At 47.2% G+C, this 26,885-nt stretch overlaps 1 protein-coding gene across 6 annotated transcripts in view; it reads right to left on the reverse strand.

Annotated features, from left to right (window-relative positions):
- The window catches only part of ILDR2 (immunoglobulin like domain containing receptor 2), an 878,816-nt gene that overhangs the window by 336,376 nt on the left and 515,555 nt on the right, over nt 1-26,885 (reverse strand). The gene's annotated exons all lie outside the window — the stretch shown is intronic.

A 26,885-nucleotide genomic window follows, 5' to 3' on the forward strand; every position in this document is an offset into this window, starting at 1 on the left:
ATTCGACGCTATCTATACGCAACCCTCTTAAATATGGCGCCTATTTTCGTAAGTGGTTTGCCATCCGCATCGGCCCGACTTCCGGTCACATGACCTCACAATTACGCATATACTTGACGGCTAAACGCATACCGGCAACTCTAACTTGGAGCCAGACGCGGTTGGGGGGAGATACAACTTCACAGAACGAGAGGTAAGAGGATAACGGATAACGAGATATACTTTGTTATTCTGCCATAAGGAGAACGAATCACGGAGCACGCCGTGTCACCTTATCCTAGCCCTTAACTAAAAGTAAATAGTCGGAGAGATTACGAGCCAGATAGTGGGAGTATAAGGATCTCTACCTGTCTCCAACAAGGATTGCTTTTCTGATAGAACTTAATAACCATGAGTAGGAAGTTTATTTATTTTAGTGTTCTCTTGTTCCATTGCCAAGAATATATATGTGCATGGGTATACAGAGACTGTGTTCGTGTATACTGAAACTGAAGTCCTGTATCGGTTTTAAAGAGATTAGGAGCCCCTCATTTTTGGCTATTGACAAACGATATTATGGACCTCCCCATCCCTCGTATCATTTTAAGATTAGTTTCCACATGTACGAGGTTTTAAAGACCAGATGCATTAATAGTATACGCAGACGAGACGTATACGGACCTCACAAATCTATACATAGCTTATCTCGACATTGCCGCAGTAATGTAATTTCGGATAGACGAACAGTTATGTTTGGCTGTGTACTATACTTAGACATTCTACCTTTCTATTACAGACGTGGTGCTCAGATTTGGGGCACATGCGGAAATGTGATAACATTTCATTCGGATATAATTGATCAAATACCCCCTCCCTCGTCGTCGGATTGTATGACCTGGAATTATCGTCATACTAGACGTATGTATATGATTTTGGACATAAACTTCTCCATTTCTCAAACGTTTTACAAAGTGTCTATATAGTCACCATTTTGACACTTTTCTTTGCTTGATTATACTTTTACAGACTTTGCATACTAAACCGTATTCAGGTCAGTTGTTTTATTTGCGTCACCTTTTTTCCATTTGGCACACTTTCTAGTTCTACTCATAAAGGATTTTTTACAACAAGAGTCTGTATACTTATTTTGCTTTCTAACTTAATGGACTGTTCATACCGCATGCGATTTTGGATTAAATTCGGACTGGATATAAGTTCCGGCACACAAAGGATTGTTTCACATATACCACTCACACGTTAGTTTGTAGGAGATCTGGCAATCACCAACTGATATGATATGGCTAGTGCTCACCATACCTCACGGTGTTTGATAGTACACTATAGCCTTATGATACCATCTATGGATAAATCTACCCATAGTTTTACACCTACCCTGGGAGCACATTTGTTTACACTGTTAACAAATGTTTGCATCTTGTAATAACATATTAATTAATGTAATTACCATATCAATTTGTACCTAGCCGTGAACAAGTCGCATGTAAAAAACTACTAAAGGCGACGAAACACGTGTTGGCTTGGGAACGTTTTGAAGATTGTGAAATACACTTTGAGAAAAGAACATTAAACCGAAGAAACCCAAAAGAAAGAAACGAAGATCTATTTGTGTTATTTGTTTATGTATATACTAACCGTCTTAACTTTGATTTAACGTGTGCTTGGGTACCCTGATCTCCATTCTAAGGACTATTCTATAATCTGTTCCGGAGCTTGTTCCAAGTTGATACGCAGAGTAGGAGAGGACAATGCAGGTCGACCACATCACTGCAAAACTAATCACGCTTCCCTTGTTCTCTTGCAAGTCTCAATAATGCATCAAATATAAAAGAAAAAAGCCCTAAGTGGCATACTGACTGTGCACCACCTCCTTGTGGCACAGTCAGTGTGCTCCTGATAGTCTCTGTGCCTCTGCGCCTGCATCTGTAATAATGCAAAAGCAAAGGATTCCAACATTTCCATGGGGCCACACCTCGATTTAAATAGAGGAACGTCCCCAGGACATCGCGTCTGTGATCCGTATTACAGAGGGGCTACGCAAGCGTCAGCAGCCCATTCTGTAATATAAAAGTGCTCGGGGAGCGCAAACAACCATTGCACCGCCGGGAAACATTGCGTAATAAAGCCCCTTGTATCAAGCCTTTGCTAGGATAGAACTTCAAGTTTGCAAGAGAAAAAGATTTTTCAGGCTCACCCCAAGGCTGCGAACCTGCATCCTCTCCACGCCTGTATTCGATTCCCATTTCCTTCTTTTCAGGAAAGAGCTCCAGATGGTCACATCCATGAAATACCTGAACAAGCATCCCAGGTAACTAGCCATTTTTTGGCTGTTTGCTTTTTTAACCTTTCTATATTGATCCACTGCAGATTTGTTTTATGGTTGGGCTGCATACAGATGAGTGGCAGTTCTTTAAAAGTACTGGAGGATCACTGGGGATGATGTGCACTTGCTACTGAGCCTCTGGTATTTTTAATGTTACTTTGCGGGTTCGGACAAACGTGAAGTACACGTCAGCCCAATGTCATTTTCACACTTTCCGAGTGAGCTGTTCTACCTGGCTCAACGGTCTAGTCACTGGGAACTGGGGATGACCCGGCCTATTTGAGATGGCCTGCTTCACGCCGCATTAGGTAACTTACCATATTGTAGCTATTTGCTTTTTTTTAACTTTCTATATTGATCCAACTGAGGACTCGTTTTCTGGTTAGGCTGACTACTGGTGAGTAGCAGTTGTTTGACAGGGTCAACCCGATGCAATTTTCCCCTTTCCAATGTAAGTCGCTCCAAGACACCATCTTGGTCAGTGTCTAGTCACTCAGAACTTTCCATGTATAGGCATGACCCCTCCTATTTGAGGCAACGACCTGCTGTGTGGCCATGGCAGCGCTCACCAAAGGCAAGCCTGCCTGCACCTGACTGCACTCCGGCTGCGCTCAGCGCCAGCCATGCTGCTCAAATATTTCACTATATAGTGGGGTACACGGATAATAAGACTGGCGTTTGTACCTCCAACAGCAAAACCCCAAAGGTGTGTTTTTAGTCACTTACCTCCAGTAGGAGGTTGGTTACCAAAAATATCAGCTTCAAACTTGAATAATGTTTAACTCTGCTATCTTCTAAGTCAAGTGCTTTATTTGCAATTTTAAAAACCAATTTGTCAATAAAGATCAAGCTTCAAACACCCAACACGTGTTTCGAGATCACCCTCATTTTCAAGGCTCAATTAATATAATCTGCTCCCAAATATTTCACCATATTTCTATTAGGCCCTGTTTTAAGTTTAGTGGGTCCAACTGTTTCTCACATGATTCCACCACTTACAAAAGCACAAACATTGCTTGAGGAGATGTACTTATAAATATCTCAGTCAGGAAAAATGCTTGTGATATCTACCCAGTAGTCAGTTTCAGGAGATTTTCCTTTTCCCATAATAAGCTTTAGCTTTTAAGCGTGGAAACCATTAAAGTAAAAGATATCCTGACAGCGGAAAGGTTTGACATACTTTTTGTTAGCGATGCCTGGCTGTGTGAGGAAACTGGACCTGCTTTAGCAACGGCGTGTCCTTAAGTGGGTCGGGGGTCCTAGCCATAATTTATAAAGGTGATTGGAAGATTCAAGATTTGAAATTGAACACATTTTCCCAGGCAGAACTGGTAGGCTTTACAATTCAACTAGCCTGGCTGATGAGGGGTATTAACATGAAAACGGTCCCAGGATGCTTGTTTCTTGTCCAGGGAGGACCTAACTTGGCAGTTCGGGCTGGACTGTTCCCATGAGGCACAGGGCCAAGACTGATTTGCATATAGCTGGGTCTGAACTTTGGTGGCGAAGTGAGCTAAAGAACGATGATGGATTCAACCCAGATCTGTGACTGGGGGTGAGTGTCCGAAAAGTTTCAGCGCTCCGTCCATCAGCTCCTTGTGTTTGCTTTACAATTTTGATCTCCACCAAAGATTGTATTGGAGGAATACTGGGCAATCGCCCTCTGGACCCTTCTCCCAATTTTGCTGACTCTTTGGCTGATTTTGTTGTGCCTTTGTTACTATCACAAGCTGCCTTTATACTGATTGGCGACTTTAAGTCTACGAAGACGTGGATAATAGCACACAGGCAGCCCACCTGATTAGTGTGCTTGCTGCTTTGAACTTCTGGCAGGAGGCTGCTGGTACTACACACAAAGATGGTAATATGCTGGAAGCAATCTTTGCATCCCAGGGCCTGGTGACTAATGTCACAATAGCCCCTCAGGTTTGGACAGATCATGTTTTTAATGAATTTGAGGTTAATGGCCACAGTAGATTAGGAAATAGTAATATAATCAAGAACAGTTCAGATTTGGTTCATCCCGGAGCCATTTTCTAGGAGTAAAATGACATGCACTCCTGCCCGAAGGAGGCCTGTTCAGTAAATACTGAGAATCAATATTATCAGAAATTACTATATATTGCCCTGGATATAACACTGCCATTAAAACACATTTATTATAATGGGACTCGCCGTGGCAGGAGTTGAAAGCTGCCCTCAAATGCTATTAAAAAATGGTGTTGTCTGCTAACACAGATTACTATTACAGCAAAATTATATATGCCTGTAATCCCTCTATGGAGACATTTGCTATTGTTCGCTACTTGTCAACTCCAATGTGTATCAGGAATACATTTGGTCACACAAAACAAGTTTGTGTCAAACTCTAATTTTTTGGAGAAAAAAAATCGAAAAATTAGTGCCAGTTTTAAACAGGTATAGTCCAACCTTTAACGATGCAGCAGAGAAGTAGAAGTTGAGGGCTGTAATGACCATCCATTTCTGTTTACCACTGAGCCACTAAACCATTAAGCTTTTATTGACCTATCCAATTCAATCTCCTCAGGGTTACTGCTGGATCCGATCCCTCTGGGGTTTTGGAAATAAATATCTTCCTTGGTGGCACATCTGTAACACATCTCAGAGTCTGTGGTGCCTGAGGACTGGAATACAGCATTAGCACTGCTGATACTGAACAAGCCTGGTGCGGATCCAACTGTTTTCTCAATGGTGTAGATTATATCTGGAGGGCAGATATCAGGCAGTACATCTTCCACCTTTTAAGTCTCGGTTTAAGTCATGGAAGCAGGACGTATCACAAGGCTCCGCCTCAAGTCCTACTCTTTTTAATTTGTGCATCCATCCTTAGCTTATCAGATCACATGGCGTGCATGTTATGAAGTATGGAGACGATCCTCAGTTGATTATTTCAATTGATTATTCAGGGTCTCATCCTTTTGATGTGTTCCATATATATATATATATATATGAGACGTTACTGCCTGGCTGACGCAAAATTCACTAGAATTTAAATTTAGACAACACAGCAGTGCACTGCTGTATGAACAGGAGTCAGACTCGGGCCCTACCCTCATGCATCTGATCTTTAATCTTTAATGTGCTCCTAACTTGGCTGAGGCCGTTGGGAATTTAGGATTCTATCTGGATGGAAAATTATCTCAAATAAGCCACGCTAACAATTTGTTTGCTGCCGTCTTTGATTTGTTGCATGTCTCTTGGAAAATTCTCTCTCCTGCCTGATTTACAGCAGTAAGCAGTTGTCCAATCAACACTATGAAGTCAGATGGATTATGGCAACTCCTTATTCTTGTGTGCCCTAGCACATAATTAAAATTGTCTACAGCGGCCTAGCGCTTGACCAAGATGGCCGCGTGAGCTCTGAGCTCCCGAGACCCTCGCGCACTCCGTCGACTATCCTGTCTCTAATCCTGTCTGTATGCATGGCATCGTGTAGATGACTTGTCAGGGAGGCGATTGATGCTACCCGAGGTCGGATCGCCCACCGGGAACCGGAGTTATACATGGCGGAAGATTGAGGCCTATCTCCGAGGGATGCCAGGGGCTAGAGTTGGCAGGATGCCCGACCTCTAGTTGAACAACAGCGGCCAGGCGAGGTGTGAACTGTCGGATGGAGGTCCCCGTCCTTTCACTTTCACTTTCTCTTCCTTTGTCTGCCCTGCCCCTGGAGAGCTCTTGGTGGCTTTATTATCCTTTGGACGCTCTACATTCTACTCTGGCGGCCCACTGCAGAATTGAACACTCCTGATTTCTCTCGCTGAGAGAGGCCCGTCTTATCTGAACCGAACTGCTTGGTGCCAGCCATGTCGGGCAAGGCAGAGGTGGATCGACTGAAGCCTAAGTCTACCAGGCGGGGAGCCTATACTCAAGCCAATAACATGGACCGCTATGCTCTGCAGAAGGGGTCACCGAGTGGGTCGAGCCAGTCGCCGGATACCCAAAAGGCGGCCTCGCCCTTGGCCCCGGAGCTCTCGCTGCAGGATGTCATGGGCGCGCTCGAGGGGATGCAGACCTCGATTGGGAGACAGTTTGATGCCCTGGCGCATAAAGTGGATACCATCTTGGTGGACGTTAATCTGATCCGTGCGGATTTGGGCAAAACAAACAAATGGGTTAAAACCCTGGACCTCAAGACCACGGGCCTCGCCGATGATGTCTTGGAGCTGCAGACTGAGGTTCGTAAGCTGAGGACCGAGAGTGATCTCGCCGCCCGACGGCTGGAGGACTTCGAGAGCCGGGCCAGGCGCAACAACGTGCGCGTTATCGGGGTCCCGGAGTCCTCGGATAAGGCTTCGGTTGACCTGCTCGTGGAGGACTTGGTGCTTAACCATCTGCAGCCTAAGGGTCTTGGGAAGTTCTTCGCTGTTGAAAGGGCCCATAGAGTGCCGGGTGGGAGGCCCAAGGTGGGAGCCCCACCGAGGCCGATTGTCGCCCGGCTCTTTCATTTTCGAGATCGGGACGCTATCCTGCAAGCATCGAGGGTGACGGGCCCGGTCCCCTTCCAGAACGCGTCGGTGAATTTCTATCCTGATTTCACCCAGCAGGTGCAGAGGCAGAGACAGGGCTTTCTGGGGGTGAAGAGGCGACTTCGGGAGAGGGATCTGAAGTATGCCATGCTCTTCCCCGCCAGATTACGTGTGGTGTACGAAGACCGGACATTCTTCTTTGAGTCTCCTGCCATGGCCGATGAATGGTTGGACGCTTTGTCCCGATGACGGACGGGAGAGGACACCGTCGCGGAGGGTGACAGTGGCCGGGATGGGCAAGGTTGAGGTTTTCGGAGCTGGTCTGACTCGATTTGACTTTATCTAATGACTTGACTAGAGTGCAGTAAATGCGGAGGGTTGCGGGAGGACGAGGGGAGCTCTTTCCTCCCTTGGGTGCTTTTTGTAGATTTTGGGTTTGGTAGGGCGACAGGCACACTGCAAGTTGGGGGGGCTTTGTAAGCTGAAGCAGGGGTGCAGGGTGGGGGGAATGGTTGGGATTTTGGGTTTGTTGTTGGGGGGTTTGTTTCTGCAAGGCGTAGTGATCATTTTCGGGATTGTTCCATGGTGGCTCTTCGGGTGGGGGGTGGGCCTCTTTGTGTTTGGGGATGGGGGGTAGAGGTTTACGTGTTATTAGCTGGAATGTTAATGGTTTGGGGGATAGCATTAAGCGCGGGATAGTCTTGCAACACTTGAAACGGTCAATGCCAGATGTTGCCCTACTGCAGGAGACACACCTTATAGGTAATACGTGCTATGCTCTTAATAGGAAGGGTTACAAATTCATAGCTCATTCGGGATTTTCCTCCGGGTCCAGGGGTGTGGGCATCCTAGTCAGGGCCTCGCTACCATTTGAGGTGGATTCCACCATTGTTGACGATAGGGGGAGGTTTGTGGCGGTGGCGGGGAGGTGGGAAGGTAGAACTTTGGTTTTGGTTTCGGTTTATGTCCCTCCAGCCCTGCAGGCCTCCACGTTTACAGATCTGGGTAGGGCCTTGCTGGATCTCCCGGGGGGTATGCTAGTGGTGGGGGGGGGACTTTAATGCTGTCGGCTCTGGGCTGCTGGATAGGCACCCGCCCAGGGACACTGGGGGGGCTCAGAAGTGGCTTCCAGACTTGCTAGACACACTCGGCCTGATAGACTGCTGGAGGCTCCGGCACCCCACACAGCGTCAATACACCTTCCACTCCGGGGCGCACGGTAGCCTCTCTAGGATTGATTACCTGCTCACTTTGGCTGCGCACGCCCCATTGGTGTCTGAGGCCAGGCACATGGCGCGCGGCATATCGGACCATTCGCCAGTGTGGGTCAGGCTGGATATAGGCCGCGAGGGAGGAGGAAGGGTGGCTCCTATTAACCCCTGGTACTTTCGAGATTCCAGGATGCGCAGCGCACTGGTGAAGACAGTTGATAATTTTTTCAAGGACAATCAGGGGTCCGTGGACTCGGCAGTGTCGTTGTGGGAAGCATTTAAGACCGTGTTGCGAGGGGAGGCCCTCTCACTTGTAGTGGCGGCCAAGCGGCGGAGAGATGGCGAGGTTATGCAGGTGGAGGAGGAGATCGTGGCTTTGGAGGGAGCGCTAGAGGAGGAGGTGACAGCGGCCTCACTGCATGAGCTGAGCTTGAAGCAAGCCGAGTATAAGGACCTTGTGACAAATGCCGCTAAGACCCTCAGTAGGGAACAGCAGGGCCGCCTGTATGATGTTGGTGACAAGGCCGGGAAGCTCCTAGCTTGGCTGGATAAAAAAGAACGGGTTAATAGAGTAGTGCCGGAGCTGACGGGAGAGGGGGGAGAGGTGATTGTGGAACCTGAGGGGATTGTACAGTCTTTCTCGGACTACTTCCGAAAGGTTTATGCCTCAGTGTCGGATAGGCCGCACGAGGACTCGCGTGATCTCTTGCGGGACATTGCTCTGCCCTGTCTCTCTGATGTAGATAGAGATGATCTTGATGGAGACATAACGGTCGATGAGGTGGCGGGAGCTATTCGCGCGCTGAACTCGGGCAAGGCCTCGGGCCCGAATGGCTTGCCGATTGACCTGTATAAGCTGTTCCCGGATAGGGTAGCCCCTCACCTGCGCGCCATGTTTGTGGAGGCGCGGGGGAGTGGGACCCTCCCGTTGGACCAGAGGCTGGCGACAATTGTTGTGATACACAAAGATGGTAAACCCCGAGATAAGTGTGCCTCATATAGGCCCATATCACTCCTCAACGCCGAGCCGAAGATTCTGGCTAAAATCCTGGCGGGCCGATTGGTCAGGGTACTTGGAGACTTGATTCAACCGGACCAATCCGGTTTTATTCCGCATCGCAACACCGCGTTAAACCTTCGGCGCCTTCATGGTGTGATTGCCAGGGCTGGCACGCTGCGAGAACCGGCTATTGTGGCGTCTCTTGATGCCACGATGGCCTTTGATACGGTGGAATGGGCGTATTTGTGGGCTGTGCTAGCCAAATTCGGCTTTGGCCCTGGTTTTGTGAGCTGGGTGAGGTTGCTGTATGAGGGACCCCTTGCGAGTGTGGTGGTGAATGGCCGGGCATCGACTCCGTTCCGGCTTGGGAGGGGGACTCGGCAGGGCTGCCCCCTGTCGCCTCTCCTGTTCGCCCTAGCCCTTGAACCGCTGGCGGCATGGATACGCTGGCACCCTGACATACGTGGCCTTCGATGGTCGCCCGAACACGAGGACCGCATTTCGCTATATGCGGACGACATCCTGTTGTATCTTGCCTCGCCCAAGTACTCCCTCATAGTGGTCTGTGACGTTCTTACATCTTTCGGTAGGAATTCGGGTCTCGTCATCAACTGGAGTAAATCGTATTTATACGTCTTGAGTGGTGAGGTTCCACCGGTCCCGCGAACTTGCTCGATCCAGATTGCTCATCAGGGCTTCGTGTATCTGGGGATCTTTATCTCCATGGACCCCGCTTTGCGGTATGAAAGAAACCTGATCCCCCCCCTGGCGCGCCTGCGGCGGGATGTTGAGGGCTGGCGGAGGCTGCCGCTCTCCCTCGTCGGGCGCGCTGCATTATTCAAAATGATGTCCCTTCCTCGGTTCCTCTACGCATTGCAGAATACTCTAGATTGGGTGCCGGCTAAGTACTTTCGGGAGGTCGAAAGCCTCCAACGAACGTTGTTGTGGGATGGGCGGCCGCGGATAGCGATTGCTAAATTGACGCTTCCATGGTATGACGGGGGTATCGCGCTTCCAGACATCCGACGCTATTACTGGGCCACCCAGTTGTCCGCGATTAACCATGGTTTCTATGGCCCGGCCCTCAGCCCTGGTTATGCCATGGACAGATGGTTGCTGCGCGGTGGGAACTATCTTAGGGCGTTGTACTCACGGTCCCTCGACCCGTCCCTCACGGGGCCCACGGGGGTGGCGGTGCGTGTATGGAAGATGGCGACTGACTCTCTGGGCTGGAAGGATAGGCTCACCCTAGCTACCCCGTTGTTTGAATCTGAAAGGTTGGGTAGGCTTTGGCACACGAAAGGGTTCAATAAATGGGACTTGATCGGCATCTCCAGGGTTGGGGATGTGCTGATTAAGGGGAGGGTGAAGTCCTTTGAAGAGTTGCAGAAGGAGTATGAGTTGGGGGCATCTGAGTTTTTCCGCTATGTTCAGGTGCGTCATGCCCTGCGGTCAGTCCTCGTGGAGGGTGAGAAGGTGCCTGAGTCCTCTCCTTTGGAGGACCGGATCCTTGATGGCCATATGCCAGAGAGCACGATCTCGCTCATCTACAAGAAACTGATAAATGTTCGGGCTGATATGCTTCTGGGGCTGCGGGATCAGTGGACTAGGGACGGACTCGAGTTGGATGATGAGGACTGGCAGTCCGCTGTTTCCTCTCCTAAGGAGGTTGCGATCCCGTCGCGTCTGAGGCTGGTGCAGCTCAAGATATTGCATCGAGTGTATGTGACGGGGCCAAGACTGGTTCATATGGGATTCTCGGAGGAAGGCCTATGTAGGAGGGGATGTGGTATGGTGGGTACTTTCCTACATATCATCTGGGAATGTGGTGTCATCACGGAATTTTGGAGGCGAGTTCATGCGGTGATGGGGGAGGTGACGGGCATTGCTATGCAGCCGGAAGCGCGGTGTTGTCTCCTGAATGTCTGGGGGCCCACTGATCATGATGAGGCACAGACCCAGTGGGTGACTCTGGGTAACATGGTTGCTAAGAGGGACATCGCGCGCTTGTGGGGTTCCGTAGGGCCCCCCACGTTAACCGCGTGGAAAGAGAACATGGACTGGAGTATGCTCAGGGAGAAGACAGTGTATTGCGCTAGAGGCCGCCCTCGGAAGTGGCATGCCATCTGGGGGCGGTGGAATCAATACAGGGGGGGAATATGTCTTGCCCCTGATCTGGATCCCCCCGAGGAACAGCTTTCTCCTTGACCTTCTTTCCAGCTCAGTATGCAGATGTGATGGTTAATTGCCTTCTTGGGCCTCTGCTTTTCCCCCGTTTTCCTCTTATCATAATACTGTGACTGTTAGACGATTGGGGTCCGGCTCCCCCTGAGGGGCTTTCACCGTGGGCATTCAGTGTTGTTGCCTTGCTGGGGTTTGTTGTGTGTTTGTAATTATTTAAAAATGGAACCTTTTCACTGCTCCTTTATAACACTGTGGACGCTCCCTTGTCCTCTCCTATCGAAGCTGCCGAACCTCCGGGTTGTCGGCTGAATAGCTGTGTCCAGATTCTTGACGAAATAAAGGTTTTTTTTTTTTTTTTTTTTTAAAAATTGTCTACAGCAAAGCTGGAATGCATCAGCCAGATTGGTCTCACAATGGCCTGGTTACCCGTCTGCTTCTGCTGTCCTGGACTCACTACTCTAGCGGACGGTGACCAAGAGGGTCAGGTTTAGATTGGAGTATGTATTATGCACAAAGCTTTTCATAAGACGGGCCCTCTTGATCTGAAACAGAAGTTCACACATCATGCCCCCTCCCTCTGTTGCACTCTTCGCATGCTAACCGTGTCACTATCCCAAAATACAGGCTTGAGCCGGGGGGCCCTTCTTTGTAAAGGCAGCTTGTCTTTGGAATAATATCCCTCCCCCTTGCGAGCCACTCTAGATTTGACGTTTAGAAAGCAGAGGCGTAACGAAACTTGTGGGGGCCCCCATTTAAAGTACACGGGCCCCCATGCTCTAGACCCAGTCTGGAGCTCTCAGGCCAGGGGCCCGTCGTCCATACACAGTGCTGGGGGGCCTCTGGAGCTCGGGCCCCCCGCACCGCAGTTACGCCACTGTTAGAAAGGCTCTCAAGCCAGGCTGTACACCATAGAATCAGTCTACTTGCAGTTCTGTGAGTCTTTATGGTAGTTTCCTAGTGCCAGGACACCTATGAAAACTAAAAATTAATATAACATTTGGAACTCTATGCAACGTACTTGTTCTCCACCGAAGTTAATGGGATCCCAATTCCCATTTAAGTATTTGCCTACTCTTACTCTTACAGCGTCCCTCGGAGAAGGCACCGCTTGCCAGCATTATTGCTGTCAGCTTCTCCTGGTCTACTTTCATTGCTCCGCTGCTTCTGAAACTCTTGACTGTCCTTTGTAAATGCACAAAATAAAATAAAATAAATATCCGAGGTGTCCAGTGCCCCGTGAATGGTAGCCAAGCAGTGGAGGTGGGGCTCCCCCTCTCCCAGGGGTAAAGCCTTATCTTTAGAGCAGCAACTGATGACGCCGCAGTGTCTGGCAGATTATAAGAAGTGAGTAGCACTTTGACTATTTAGCAACAGGGAAGCAGCAGCACCTAGATCATCATCATGAACTTTCAAGCCACAGGAATATAATGAGAGCAGGAAAAGAACAATGACGAGACGGACAGAGAGGGAAACAGGAATGAGAAAGAAAACTAGAAGTGGGGTGGCAAAGGTATAATAGGGTGGTGAGAGGAATTCGTAAAGATGGGAGACTATGATGGAATACAAGGAGTGAGCGGAAGTTGAAAGCCCAATAAGGATTCATCTTGTTGGCTTCTCCTCATGGCTTAAGAGTTCGACTCACACCATCTTCAAAGGATCAGGTGATAAGGGATGCACTAATGAAGGAGAATGAATCAATGCCACAGAAAAATGTCATCTTCATTGTTCTGGAAGTAAAGAGCTGGTGACCTTTCAGTCTTTTTAGACCAAAGGGTCATCAGAAGATTGTATCTGGTGCTAGACTGTCATGTCATGTATTTTCACCTTTGGCTCCAGTAGTCCATACCATTGACGCCAATGGTTTTGCGTTGGAGGCAACGCTGTGGTACCTCACAACACATGCTTCGGATCAGTGAAAGACGACTATCCATTGGAAAAACTGATGGGGATTATCAAGTGCTAGACAGCTTTTCTTACCAGAGTCCAGAAAACAGTACTGATCAGGATAGATAACACTGCGGTTCAGGTCTACGTCAATCTTCAAGGGGACAAGGCACTGGATCCTGGCAGACTTAGGGTTCCAGCTCAGGCTGTTGACACCGGAGCATCAGGTGTCCCTCAATAAAGTTCACAATTAGGGTATGCAAAATGAGCAAGGTTTTCCAGAATCAGAATGAGCTGTCCCTATGCTAAGTACCCATTCAGACCTGCTGTTTTAGGTTTCAAGGTATCCATTCCAGAACTTCCTGTAGAGATGTAAAGTCTCAAGGGCTTCCATCAGCAGGGAAAACAGTTCTACTATTTCCCTGGCCAGTTTGAGGACAGGGATTCATCTCTCCGAGAGGACTGAGAGGAGGAAGAACAGGGGTATGTCAGTATTTTGGGCTGAGGAACAGCAGGTGCCTTTGGTAGACATGTGCGAGCCTGCCACTTGGGCTACTCCTCATATGCTTTTTGAACATTTCAATTTGATGGTCGAGAAGTCTCATTTGTTGGGGCTCCGGGATGGCAGTGCTCTGTGCATCAAAGTGAACTCTGTTCTTGGGGTGGAACAGGAATTGACTGTTGGCATCAGTTTTTGGGCTGCCGTGTGTTTCTTGGATATCTCAAATATCGGACTAATTTGGCATTCTTTTGAGTAAGTACTGGGACAAGAAAAAGAGATGTGGGTGAGGTAGAAATGAATAGATTACTTATCGGCTTGGCTCATTAACTCTCTTACTTGTGTCATTCCTTATTCTGTATATTTACTATTGAGATGCCTGTAGCAGGTTTGGTAGCAACCAAGAGGATATCTGTGTAGGGGGGTAGAGGCGGTGTAAACATCTGCCTTTATTTTAATTTTAGTCATTGGTGCTCTGGTAGGAGGTGTGTCATTCTAGTATTAAGGAATGTGACGGGGCGTAAATGACTCGTAATAACAAGGAGTACTGGTTTTTCATTTATGAATTAATTTGGTTTTAAGAAATACCGTTAATTCCAGAGCGTTCTCCGGTTCGAAGATTTGTGTTGCAAGTGTATTTTATTGCACAGGGAACTTTACGAGCCGTGTGCACCGAGATTCCCATGTATGACTGTACACAAATAGGCACTATTTCAGGCACCCGTGTAGCGCTTGCATTTATGGAAAGAAGTTCCATTCGCACAACTGTCACAAAAGGCCGCAATTATCTACAATCAGATGGCGGGAACGGCTTAGAGACCGCATGCTTGGATTTGTAAACCTGAAAGGGGCGGGGGGGGGGGGGGGCTGATCATGCCAACTGCAGCAGAGCACATTTCAGGTTGTTAAACCTGCTGATAGTAAAGAAAAGCGTAGCAGTTATCACTCACTGATGACGAGACCTTATGAGATCCAGTCAAATTAACTACCCTTGCCCTATGCATATGCTTTCATTTAGTTTAAAGCAAATCTCGTTTTTTTGTTGTTGATTTTTTAACTAGACTCAAGGCGCTCATATTTTATTTCTGGCAACAGAGTACCATGGATTATGCCGAAGCACTTGCTGCGGGCTCCTGCCCACGAGCACGTCCTCGTGCATAGCGCTTAATTTGAGCCGGTGCTTTCTGCTGCAAATCACTGGCACTTCATTGGTTTCCCTTAATGGCGCTTCATCCTCTGGTTTGGCAGCATACACAGATATAACTGGGCCCCGGTGCCACTGCACCTGCTGCACGGCTGATAGCTACATCCCCGCACCTACCACCAGTATTCTGAGCACACCCCCAATGAAGGGGTGGGCCGTGTGGCTTCCATGACAACCCAGCCCCGCACACGGAGGCGCGCAGATCACACGGCTGGTGCGCATCCCCTCTCCTCACACAGAACAGAAGCGCAACAAGTCCAACCACAACGACGGCGGGCGTCGGCAGGTGAAGAGAAGCGCAGTGCAGGCGGGAATAAATCAGGAGTGGTCAGAAGGGCCGTCGGCGGGTTTATTGGCAGACCGTGTGGTGTGAGGCCGGCAGGCCGCGAGAAGGCGGCGACCCCGTCCCTCAGGGTTTGTTTTACTAATAAAGTTTCTCCGTCCGGCTCCGGCGTGTGTAAACCGCCGCGACGGGGCGCGCGAGGCCCCTCGGAGGCGTCAGGAGCGCCGGTTGCCAGGGAGACGCGGGTAGCGCGCGGCCTTTAATCGTGAACATCCCCATTGTTGTTCTGCGTGATGCCGGCGCTGACGAATAAGCAGCGTTGATGAGGGGACGAGAAACCCTTGGCAATAGCCCTTGTCTTCCAGCGGCGCGCGGGAACGTAATGGGAACACGGCGGTTAACGATGCCAGGTCGAGGCTACGATGATGAGCGGAGGAGACGGAAGCGTTGAAGGCGTGGGCAGGGGCGGAGAACGACAAGGCCTTCAACAATGGTGCCCTCAGAAGGCATAATATTGTCACAGACTCGCAGTCAAGGTCCAGAGTTTGAAGTAAACGAGGGCGGGGGTTGCTCTAAGTAAATGAATGATGTGAAGTGTGTGTGTGTTTTTGCACCGCCGCTTCGGAAAAGGAGTCTGTGGACGTCGTCGGCTGCTGAGTGAAACGAAGCCGCCGTATAAAAAAAAACGTGTGTGTGGTCGACGAGGGCCTTCCTCGGGAGTCCATGAGAGAAAATGCTTTGCCGTTCCGGTTACAAATATTTGCCAGCATTCTTTGACCAAAAAGAGGTGGTGTTTTCCCAAGTTTTAAAACCACTTAAATTGGCATAACGGTGACATCACAGAATGGTGTCACACGACCTTTGGTGCGATAAGGACATCACAGAAAATCACATTACCTGGCATGGTAATAAGGCATACCCCAAAATGTTTGAACGCCCATGCAGAATGGGGTGATGGGCCACTGAGATCTCATATTTCTCAGATGCTCTGCGTCCTCCAGAGGCTGAATAGGGCCCCTCTAAAGGGTGGGGGAATGAGCGGGCAGGTGATTAGAATAGCAGGTGCCTGTGTTACACACCTAGCCATGGGACAGAGAAAAGAGCCATCCGACTTATATGGCATCATGAGCTATAAATGTCATGAGGGCAGTCTGAGGGACCCGAGCTTTGAACCGTACTATCTGGCAGCTCAGTTCTAGTTGTCTCCAGATGGATGGCTAAGCGTGACCTTGTGAAAAATAGGTCACAATAAGTATGATATGATATGTTTTTATAAATCACGCAAATGTCCAAGGGTGTCTTGGCGCTAGCAAACTGTCTAGGATAGACAGTAAACCCAGGCTGGCAAATTATAGATTAGATAACAACCAGGTTTTGAGTGCCTTGCTGAAATGTAACAAATTGGCCACCCCAAAATACCTGTTTAAATTTAGGAACCACCATATTTTTAGGTCGAGCCTTGGCAGCGCAGGTGCTGCTGCTCTGCGAGCCATGCTGTAATAGAGTATGGAATAGATGCCCCGCCCACATTTGTCATTGGCTTGTGTCATTGTCCTTCGTAAATACTGGCTTCTGATTCCTTATTTGTCTTGTTAGTCCCTCCTTAGTACCGCCTTGTCTTCATTTGTAACCTCCCATGAGGAATGGCCCTTTTACTTCGGTTGTCACACTGTACTATTCTTTAGTCTGTAAGCACTATTTTCTTTAATGAGTTTCTCTTACTGCTGGAGGGTCTCTCGTGCGCAGTTGTGACACCACCAGCTTGTTTATTTAACTTGTAGCAAACAGGGAGCTCTTCAGGGGCCATGGGAGACAGAAGAGGACAACTCCGCGATGCCTGCAAGCATTTGCAATGCAACAGGGATTGGATTTGCGAGAGTTTAAGCTATTGGCATTGTAAATGACAAATTCCTTTTATTTATGTTTTTGAAAACCAAAACATAAATAAAAGTAATTGTCATTTACAATGGCAATAACTCAAACTCGCATAAATGCGAGACCGATTGCATTGCAGATACTTGTTAATAAAGCAGGATCGTAGCATTCTATTGGTAGCATACCCCTTAAAACTGTACTTCATGAATAATGGGCCAACATCATAAAGCGCTTTATGGGCAATACAAAGGGCCTTAAAAACAATCTGTTTCCTAATCGTCAACCAGTTAATTTTAGATAATGCCTTGGAAACTGACTGGATCTTAGGGATACCTAAGCACAGGCAAGCTGCTGCGTTTTGCAGGGCCTGAAGTTCGTTTAGCAATCGCGGTTGAATATTGGCATATAGTGCATTCCAGTAGTCAATTATGGATAGTACAAGGGTCACTATTACTGTTTTATGACGTTTGAATGGGATACCGGGAATAATCTTTTTTTACTATTCTCTGATTATGGAAATCAGATGAAGTGACTAAATTAATTTGGTCAGAGGAAGTCATCTTACTATCAAAGAGAACTCTGGTGGACGATGGCAGAGTTCCTAACCACTGTGGCCACCAAATAGGGGACCAGAGGGAAGTGTCATTGCCAAACAAAAGGACCTCAGTCTTCCCAGAGTTCAGTTTGAGGCAACTGTTTTTCATCCATCTACCAACTTCCACCATACAGTCATGGAGTCCATTTGCTGCATCCTGATAGTCACTTGAAATGGAGACAGTAGTGTTGTCTGCATAAGATACTACTGAGAACCCAAATGTGCTAATCAAATTAGCCAGTGGTGTAACATACACATTGAAAATCATAGAGCTGATGACGACCCCTGAGGGACCACACAGGGAGTGAGAAAGGGCAGAATACATAGTCATTAAGGGTGACAGATTGTTCTCTGTCTGAGAGGTAGAAGCTTAAAATTCCCAGAGCTCTGACCCCTTAAAAGGTGCATGGTTTGTTGGTTTATACCCAGTTGCATAGCTGAACTTACTTGTAAGTGCTAGTATATAGTACAAGTGGTACCTAGTGCCTGTAAGTTAAAGTGTCACTTGTGGTCTGCAGCACTAGTTATGCCACCACATGTATGACAGAGTAAAACATGGCTCCCAGACTGCAGCCTGGTAGAGCAGTTTAAAATTGCTAACTTGGCTTTGCCATTTTAAGCAATGGCAAAGCCCTAACTCCCTTTTTAATATGTGTAAATCATCCCTACAGTAGGCATGTCGAGTCCTATGGCTGCGTGCAGCATATTAAAATGTAGAACATGTGTTTAACATGTTCTATCAGTAAAAACCTGCAATTGTTGTTTGACTAGAGAGAGAGTTACACGCTCACAACTCAGCTGTGTTAACTTCTGAATGGGACTACCAAAGTTGGTGCTTCAAGGTATCAAACAACTTGCTACATTAAGCCCAACTTGATGCCCAAGTCAAAATTAATGTACTTGCTGCCACATGCATCTTATAGAAAGTTGCCACTTTGTTGCCCAAGTTTTCCAGGAGTCATTTGCTGAGGCCTTCTGCTCTCCTGGGGAGATGTGTGAATTACTCCCAGGGAAGGAAACAATAGAGGCCTGCCACCGGAAAAGGTGTTATCTTCTCCTGGCATGGAAGCCACACGTTGTTGGCCCAAAAGGCGAACTTCAAAGGGAAAGCCACCTTTGAAGTGGAAATAGTGCACACACATGGGAGGGGCTACTCTGTTGTTTAGGTAGACAGGCTGGCAGCAGGGACAGAGAGGGAAAACAGTTGCTAAACTTAGAGGTAGCCACACCCCTAGGGTTGGCTACCTAGCTCTACAGTCCAAGAGCTGGTTCCCAACATCTTGGGGGTTAGCAGAATAAAGCAATTTAGGATAGCCACATCCACACTTCACTGGAAGTTGTCTTCAGGCGGGAGAGATCCTGGGAGCCAATTGGCTAGTGACCGAGACCTCCCTTAAGTGCACTTTCTGGCCATAAGAGAGGCACCTCTGGCCCCCAGAACTCAGATCTCTCTTGACTCCCGAAGAGAACCGAAGAAGCATTGCCCTGCTGACCCTGGAAACGACAAAGAAGAGACTGCACCTGCTGTTCGTTGGGCTAGCTAATGAAGGACTGTGCCTGCTGTGTCCTGCTCTTGAAGTTGTCCCCCAAGCCCAGCTGGAAGTAGAGCCTGCAGTTGGCTAACTTCCTGTACGCAGCTCAGGGCCACAAAAGCTGCAGAAGGCTGCTGGTGCAAGTTGGTAGCCCTAATCACAAGATTGGCCCTCCTCGCCGCCGTGTAGCATAAGAGACCAGGACCCGACACCCAAAAGTTCCACCCGAGTCTGCTGGACCCAGGAGATTAGTCGGAGTGCCGTTTGGTCGTCCAGAAGTAGAGTTATCGGCAAAAGAAGGAAACTGCTTATTCCAATGTGCCTGGCAGCCCAGTGGTGACTTTACTTTTGCTGACCGCAAAAATACTTTGATGGACGTCGACCCCTGTGGCTAGAATCGCCTCACCAGGACCGTGGACCGAGGAGTAGCCAGAGTAATACCCCTGTCGACTGCATAGCATCTTCAGCATCCTGTAACCCATGCATTAGGACCACTTCATAGAAGTCAATAGCAAGGGGCCACTGACACTGGAACTGTATCTAAGACTGCTGCTTTCTTTAAGGATCTCACTGTTTCTCTGGACCTTGCTGGTCCCCCTTGACTGGCACCTTGCTAGAGTTGGTTTTCTAAGTGGCATACTTACTTACCAGTATTTCTTGAAAAAGTGTCTTAAGTGTCAAATTCGTTGAATATGCCAATGCTTGTTTGCAATTAAGTGAAAAGTCATGATTTATTGTTTCTTGTAAAATCTACATCCCCGGAACCCTCTAGTGGATCTTTTTAGTTTTGGAGTCCATAAATTGCTAACAAATATACTCTATTTTTATAAATTGGTGTTGGATTTCTTGAGTTCGGGATTTCTTCTTCAATTGTTTTGTTGCTCTTTAAATGCTTCACACTTGTTCCTTGTGCAAATAAGTCTTGACCCTGTTCCCAATGAGAACAGTCCTGCCCAAACTGCCAGGCCAGGTCCTCCCTGGACCAGAAACAAGCATCCTGGGGTTTCCCCCTCATCAGCCAGGATAGCATGAATCTGGCGGTGTAGCAAGCATGGGACCCACGTCTGAGCATACCCTTCCCACTTAGGGCGACAAATGCAAAAAGAACAGATGATGTACGGAATGCTGAATCAATCGTACATACAACCCCAGTCACCGATCTGAGTTAAATCCATTGTGTTTTTTGCATGCCACGCCATTCCAGTATAGACCCAGCTATATGCAAATCAGTCTTGACCCTGTTCCCGATGGGAACAGTCCAGCCCGAACTGCCAGGCCAGGTCCTCACTGGACCAGACGTGGGTCCCTTGCTCACTTTGCCACTGGATTCAAGCTAGCCTGGCTGATGAGAGGTGTTACCCTGAAACTGGTCCAAGGATGGTCCAGGGAAGACCTGACTTGGCAGTTCAGGCTGGACTGTTCCCATCAGGAGCAGGGTCAAGACTGATTTGCATATGGCTGGGTCTGAACTGGGGTGACGAAGTGAGCTAAAGAACTATGATAGATTCAACCCAGATCTGTGACTGGGGGTGAGTATCTGAAATGTTTCAGCGCTCCGTCCATCATCTCCTTGTGTTTGCTTTGTTCGCCCTAAGTTGGCAGGGTGCCCAGACGTGGGTCCCTTGCTCACTTTGCCACTAGATTCAAGCTAGCCAGGCTGATGAGGGGGTATTACCCAGAAACCAGTCCCAGGATGCTTGTTTCCGGTCCAGGGAAGATTTGGCTTGGCAGTTTGGGCTGGACTGTTTCTATGAGGAACTGGGTCAAGACTGATTTGCATATGGTTGGGTCTGAACTGGGGTGACAAAGTGAGCTAAAGAACGATGATTGATTCAACCCAGATCTGTGACTGGGGGTGAGTGTCTGAAAAGTTTCAGCGCTCTTTCCATCATCTCCTTGTGTTTGCAAAGTGTGTTTCTGGGCAAATCACTTATAATGGATATAGGGTCCTCTGGATTCAGCTATTCTCAAGTATGCCTTATTAGGATAGGGTGCTTAAGTATATCTGTATTGCTCCCCCTTCTGGGCATGACCCCACCTCACAGCATAAATATAGAATTAGTTTAGTTGTTTGTAGTGATGCTTACATATATTAATCATACTGGTATCATGCCATAATTGCATAATTCTAAAAAAGTTGATTATTGGGAAACATGTGACAAACACTGCTTAAGAAACGACTAAAATATGAAGTTGTTGTCGATATTCTTTTATTCTTGCTCCTTGATGTCAGAAAGTCACAGCCAACACGTGTTTCACCCCTTCTAGGCACGCAGGGCTGGGATTTTTCAAGGCCTTTGGTCGTTCAGTAGTTAGGTATTTAAAAGTCTAATCACACTGTTGTTGTCACCCTGCCCTCAGCATGAGGTCGTTACGGTCTTGTTTGAAGAACGAGGGTCCGCCCGCATGAGACCAAATCGATCAAGCCGCCCAAAGATTTAGGAGATAACAAAAGGATTGTGTTTTGCATTCGCTAATCACAGCTTCAACAGGGACCCTCCATTCTTTCTAGAAGAGATAGTATGAATAGCAAAAAGATTGCACCATTGAAAAGTGCACCAAACCAATTGTGAAATAACACCACATTCAAGCTTACGCCACTATAGCAGCAAAGAAAACATGATGTATATGGATTGTGGTTTTCCCAGACATTAAAAAATATTATATCAAGCATTACTAGCTAACAGAATTTTAGGCTTAATCTAAAAGTTTGTGAACAGTTTGACGCATATATATATGACATATGTAATGTGGGGAAAGACCGGTCTTAAAAAAAAAAATTCTTCCCACATGCCAATTCAAGGTCTAAAAAAGCTTATTAACAAAATAAATATATATCTGTGAAAAACAGAATTGGACGACAAGGTGATCTCCTACAGCACCACAAATGAGCATAAGCTATACATGCAAAGACACACAATAATTGATTGGTTTTCTTATATAGGGCTCCAATAGAGCTCATGTGATGAAAGTGAAACAAAGGGGTTCGGTACAGGATCCTGAAATCATGATAAACTTTGGAGACTACCTTCAGAAAGATACAGAAATAGAAACACTAATCACAGAGCAAATTTGGAACCGAAGCTTTACAGGTCAGCAATAGGCACAACTTAAAAGCATGTTTAGAATGAGGAGACAATGGCTGCCACAGTTACAGATCTGCTAAGGCTAGACATTTTTAAATGCCCACCAATTCAAATTAGATCTGTTGCTTTGTATAAAACAATACAATATATTTAAGAGGCTGAGAGACTATTTAGTACTGTGGTCAAATATATCCCTTTTATCCTCTCTTCATAGTTTTTTGGTAATTCTCTTCTCGCTCTGCCTCCCACCCCCCATTATTCGATGCTTTAGACATTCTCCTCACCAATATAACGCCTTGAAAACTGATTACACAACTATACTCTACTACATAGGACAAGTCACCCGTATGGACCCCATGAGGCCCGCCTTGGTTGTGAAGTTGATTTTGACACCTCTCCCCTTCCCCCCCAACTGTCGCACAATAGAAATACTGCTGCAAACTGACTAAAGCACTCTCGCCCAATTACAGACTGTACTCGCTCCATATTACATTTCTCCACAGAGTGTATCGCAATTTTGTTCAGATGCATTGCATGGGCCTCACGGCAGATGCGAGCTGCCGTATATGTGGGCATGACAATGCAAAAACTTCTTCACTTTGCATGGTAATGCCCAGCGGGGGCCCCCTTTTGGTCCTCCGAATACAAGGCTATTGCTTTGATCACTGACCACTGTCCTCAAAAGTCCCCACTGATAGCCATCCTGGGGTATGTAAAAGATGTTACTAAGAAGGTCCGACGCCTGACAGCAATGCTTTTATTCCTAGAAAAGCACAGAATCGCAATTCACTGGGATCGCCGCCCTGCACCCCAAATAGACAGCTGGTTACGGGATGTGATGTACTGCCAGGAACAACTCGCTGTGTACTGGGACTTGATGACCCTGGGATCCCGGCCAGCCGATATCTGCCCTCCCCCATTGTTTCCTACCTGGTGTCATATATAGCCCCGACTAACACTAGAGATACAGAGATACCCCTAGTCCCCAACTACAAGAAGGACTACCTTCAAGGCAATCTACACTCAGTTGATAACCTGCTTACTAGCTTGAGTTTTCCCCCAGTAGCCACATGCCCTATTGGACATGAGATGCTTGCACACTTGATTGGGCGAACCATACATTCTCTGACTTGCCTTATGCCTGCTGGCAAGCCTGCCTTATAGTACACCAATTGTCTGCATTCATGTCTTTGCTTATGGGAAGCTCCACTTGTTTTGACTTTGTACCTTTGTTATTTTTTCGAGTTTGCCAAGATGTGTTTTTCGTGCTAAGCTCATTTTTGTGTTTCTTATATTGGAGACTATGGCTGTTGTTCACAGGAGATCGGCCTATGAACCAAGTGGAGCATCTGGAGGTAAATGCCCTAACTGAGTACCAGCCCCTCTCTCTCATCATGTCCTGATCAGAGCAAGCCATGTGGTCCCTGAAAGTTGTCCTTTTCAGGTCTCTATTAGATCCAAGGTCCTTGCCAATCACTGTCAGGCAAGCAGTGGCCATGAGACGATCAGTTGTCGTCCTACTTACCTTACACCTTTCTACAATTTCTACAAGTCCTTAGCATGTTTTAGTCTAACTGTCAATCACTTAAATCACTCTGTCCATTGAGTATGTACATTTCTTATTCCTTTGCTTTTCTACTGCTCTAACTGTATATATGTACAAGAATTGTATATACAGCTGTGAAAAATTGCCTTTGCCTGCAGCAGTTCCCCGATTGTTTTTGCTTTTATTAATACTAATTGTATTGTAATCTTCGAGTCCTAGTTTTTAAACTTGCCCCACTCGCATTGTTGCCTCATTTGCATTGAATCTATCACTGTATGCTTAATCTGCTAAAACCTTGCCTGATTTGAACAGTGCCCGGTCCCCGGTCTGCCGCGGCTTGTGCCTATTGCGCAGAGGGACTCAGGGCTTTATTTTCACACCTCCGGTTGGGGCTTTTAGTTCCAGTCTGGTTGGTGGTCTGGCAGTTGCATCCTCCCCTTCTGCCTATTTAAAGCAGGAAGGGGCGCGGACGCGCAGCGGTGCGCCGGGGGCGCGCTAAAGGCACACCAAATGCCAGCCCGTCTGCGCCACACCGCCGCCAGACCCCTGTCCTCTCAATTAAATGGGGCATAATGGAAGGTAAGCTATCTACCATGGCTATACAGCGTTGCTTTAGCGCAGACTTAAAATCTTTAAATAGGCCCCTTATTACCCTAAAAACCGAAAGACTTATCATGTACCGAGGAGTTCTTTGTGCTCCCAACGGTTGGCACTCAGACACCCATTGAGGAATCATCTATGGCAACCACTTCCTACCTTGAGAAAAAAAGGGACACATCTGACAGCCCTAATCAATTACACGGACTCTATCTTAATGCCCGGTCAATTCCCAAACATGCTTTAGAATTATGGAGCCTCCTAGATCTTGAAAAACCAGATGTCTGTTTCATCACAGAAACATGGCTCCATGACCAGGCATCCCCTGACATAGCGATTGCATTCCCACCTCAATATCAGCTAACTAGATTAGACAGAGTGGCTGGGAGGGGGGGGGGGAGGGGGGGGTGATAGCAGTGGCCACCGAGGAAAAATTAGAAATCATCACGCTAGATTCCTGCAACGCGGGCAAAGCGGAAATACTTATTTTTAAAATATTATCTCAATCGTCTGAAACATGGACAGGGGCTTTAGTCTACCGACCCCCAGGCCCAAAAAATAATTTTGTAAACAATCTCCTGGAACTTATTGCACCATATGTTTTAGCTGCAAATAAGTTTATTCTCATAGGAGATTTTAATTTTCATGTGGATTCATTACAGGATCCCGATACTGATCAGTTGGTAACTACACTACAGACATTAGGACTTGCGCAGCTGGAAGTAGGTCCTACTCATCAGGCTGGACATACCTTGGATTTACTGTTCACCAACTCAACTAAACTTACAGTTGAACAACCTCAACCCTTACTCTGGTCGGACCATCATTTGTTAAAATTTGGCATTCCCATGGATGCTCCTATAATCCGCCAGGATAATGATTTCACCTCGATCAGGCCCTGGCGTAAAGTCACTCCTACATCTTTTTCCACCTACTTTGATGCTGAAGCCATACTTCATACAGATAATGTAGATCAAGCAACTACGGCTTTTGAAGATGCTATTACATTTGCCTTGAACACAGTAGCACCTTTGTCAAGGGTTAAGGTTAAAGGCAAAGCATCTCCATGGTTTACATCAGCATTAAGAACTGAGAAACTCTCCAGTAGGACTGCCGAACGGCACTGGTGGAAAACTAAAACTATGGAAGATCGAACTAGATACAAACTGATCCACCGTACTTATCTGAACAATATTAAATAGACCCTAATGTCGTATTAACAGCGAGGATTAACAATGCCGCAAACTCCAATAAAGAGTTATACAAAATTCTGAAGGACCTTACCACTCTCCAGGCAAACCAGCGCACCCTTACCCCCCACACAAGAATGGGTCGACACAGTATCTTCCTTTTTCTATGAAAAGGTTAAAGTTATATTCAGATCCTTCCCTCAAGACAATGTCAACAACACTGACTTTCACCCAGTTGTGAATAGCCAACCATTGTTGTCTCTGCTGGTTGAATTTAAAATTGTGACCTGTGAAAAAGTATCAGAAGCCATAGCTAAGATCAAATCAGGCTCCCCAGCAGATCCTCTTCCACCTCGCTTTTTCATGCAATTAGCACCCCTGTTAATAACAAATCTAACCGAGATTTTTAATATGTCACTAGATCAAGCGATGGTGCCGATAAGATGGAAAACAGCTCAAGTCAGACCCATCCTGAAAAAGCCAACCTTAGATCCCAGAGAACCAGGCAACTACCGCCCCATCTCGCTACTGCCCTATTTCGGGAAGGCGCTCAAATCCTTGGTAAATAAACAACTTACTGTCCATTTGGAAAGTCATGGACTTCTTGATTCATCGCAATCAGGATTCCGGTCGGCACATAGTACTGAAACGGCAGTAGTAGAGATGGTCGATAACATCAGGCTGGCTCTAGATAAAATAGAATCAGCTATGGTGGTTCTTTTGGACCTGTCAGCCGCCTTCAAAACCATCTCCCATTACATTTTAGAACAACGGTTTTGGGAGGTGGGAGCTCCCTTTCCCTCTCTGGGAGAGGGAAAGCTCTGGACTGGTTTAAACATTATCTAAAGGACCGTTCCACTACTGTACACATAGATACCCTGGCCTCACGCAGCAGACCAGTAAGAATAGGAGTTCCCCAGGGGTCAATCCTGAGCCCTATGCTTTTTAATCTCTATGTAACACCTCTGGCCAGGATTATCAGATCCCATGGGTTTGAGGTCGTGTCATATGCTGATGACACCCAGCTGTTGATCACATTTGGTCCTGACCCCACAGACACAGTGTTCCGGTTTAAAAACTGTAGGACCCACGTTAACAACTGGATGGGCAATAACAAACTACAGTTAAACGGTAGTAAGACTGAGATCATTCTGTTTGACAGGGCCGAAGAGTACTGGTCTAACAACTGGTGGCCTCAGGCATTGGGCCTATGCCCGTCCCCAAAATAAGCAGTCTGTAATCTTGGAATAATGATCGACAACAAGCTATCCATGAAAAATCATGTAAATCTTGTGTTGGGCACTTGTTACGGGATCTTGCGGAAGCTACGCAAAATCTTTAAATGGCTACCTATTGAAGCCAGGAAGCCTCTAGTCCAGGGCTTAATCGTAA

The sequence above is a fragment of the Triturus cristatus genome, chromosome 8 (genome assembly GCF_964204655.1).
Source record: "Triturus cristatus chromosome 8, aTriCri1.1, whole genome shotgun sequence".
NCBI classification, from domain to species: domain Eukaryota; kingdom Metazoa; phylum Chordata; class Amphibia; order Caudata; family Salamandridae; genus Triturus; species Triturus cristatus.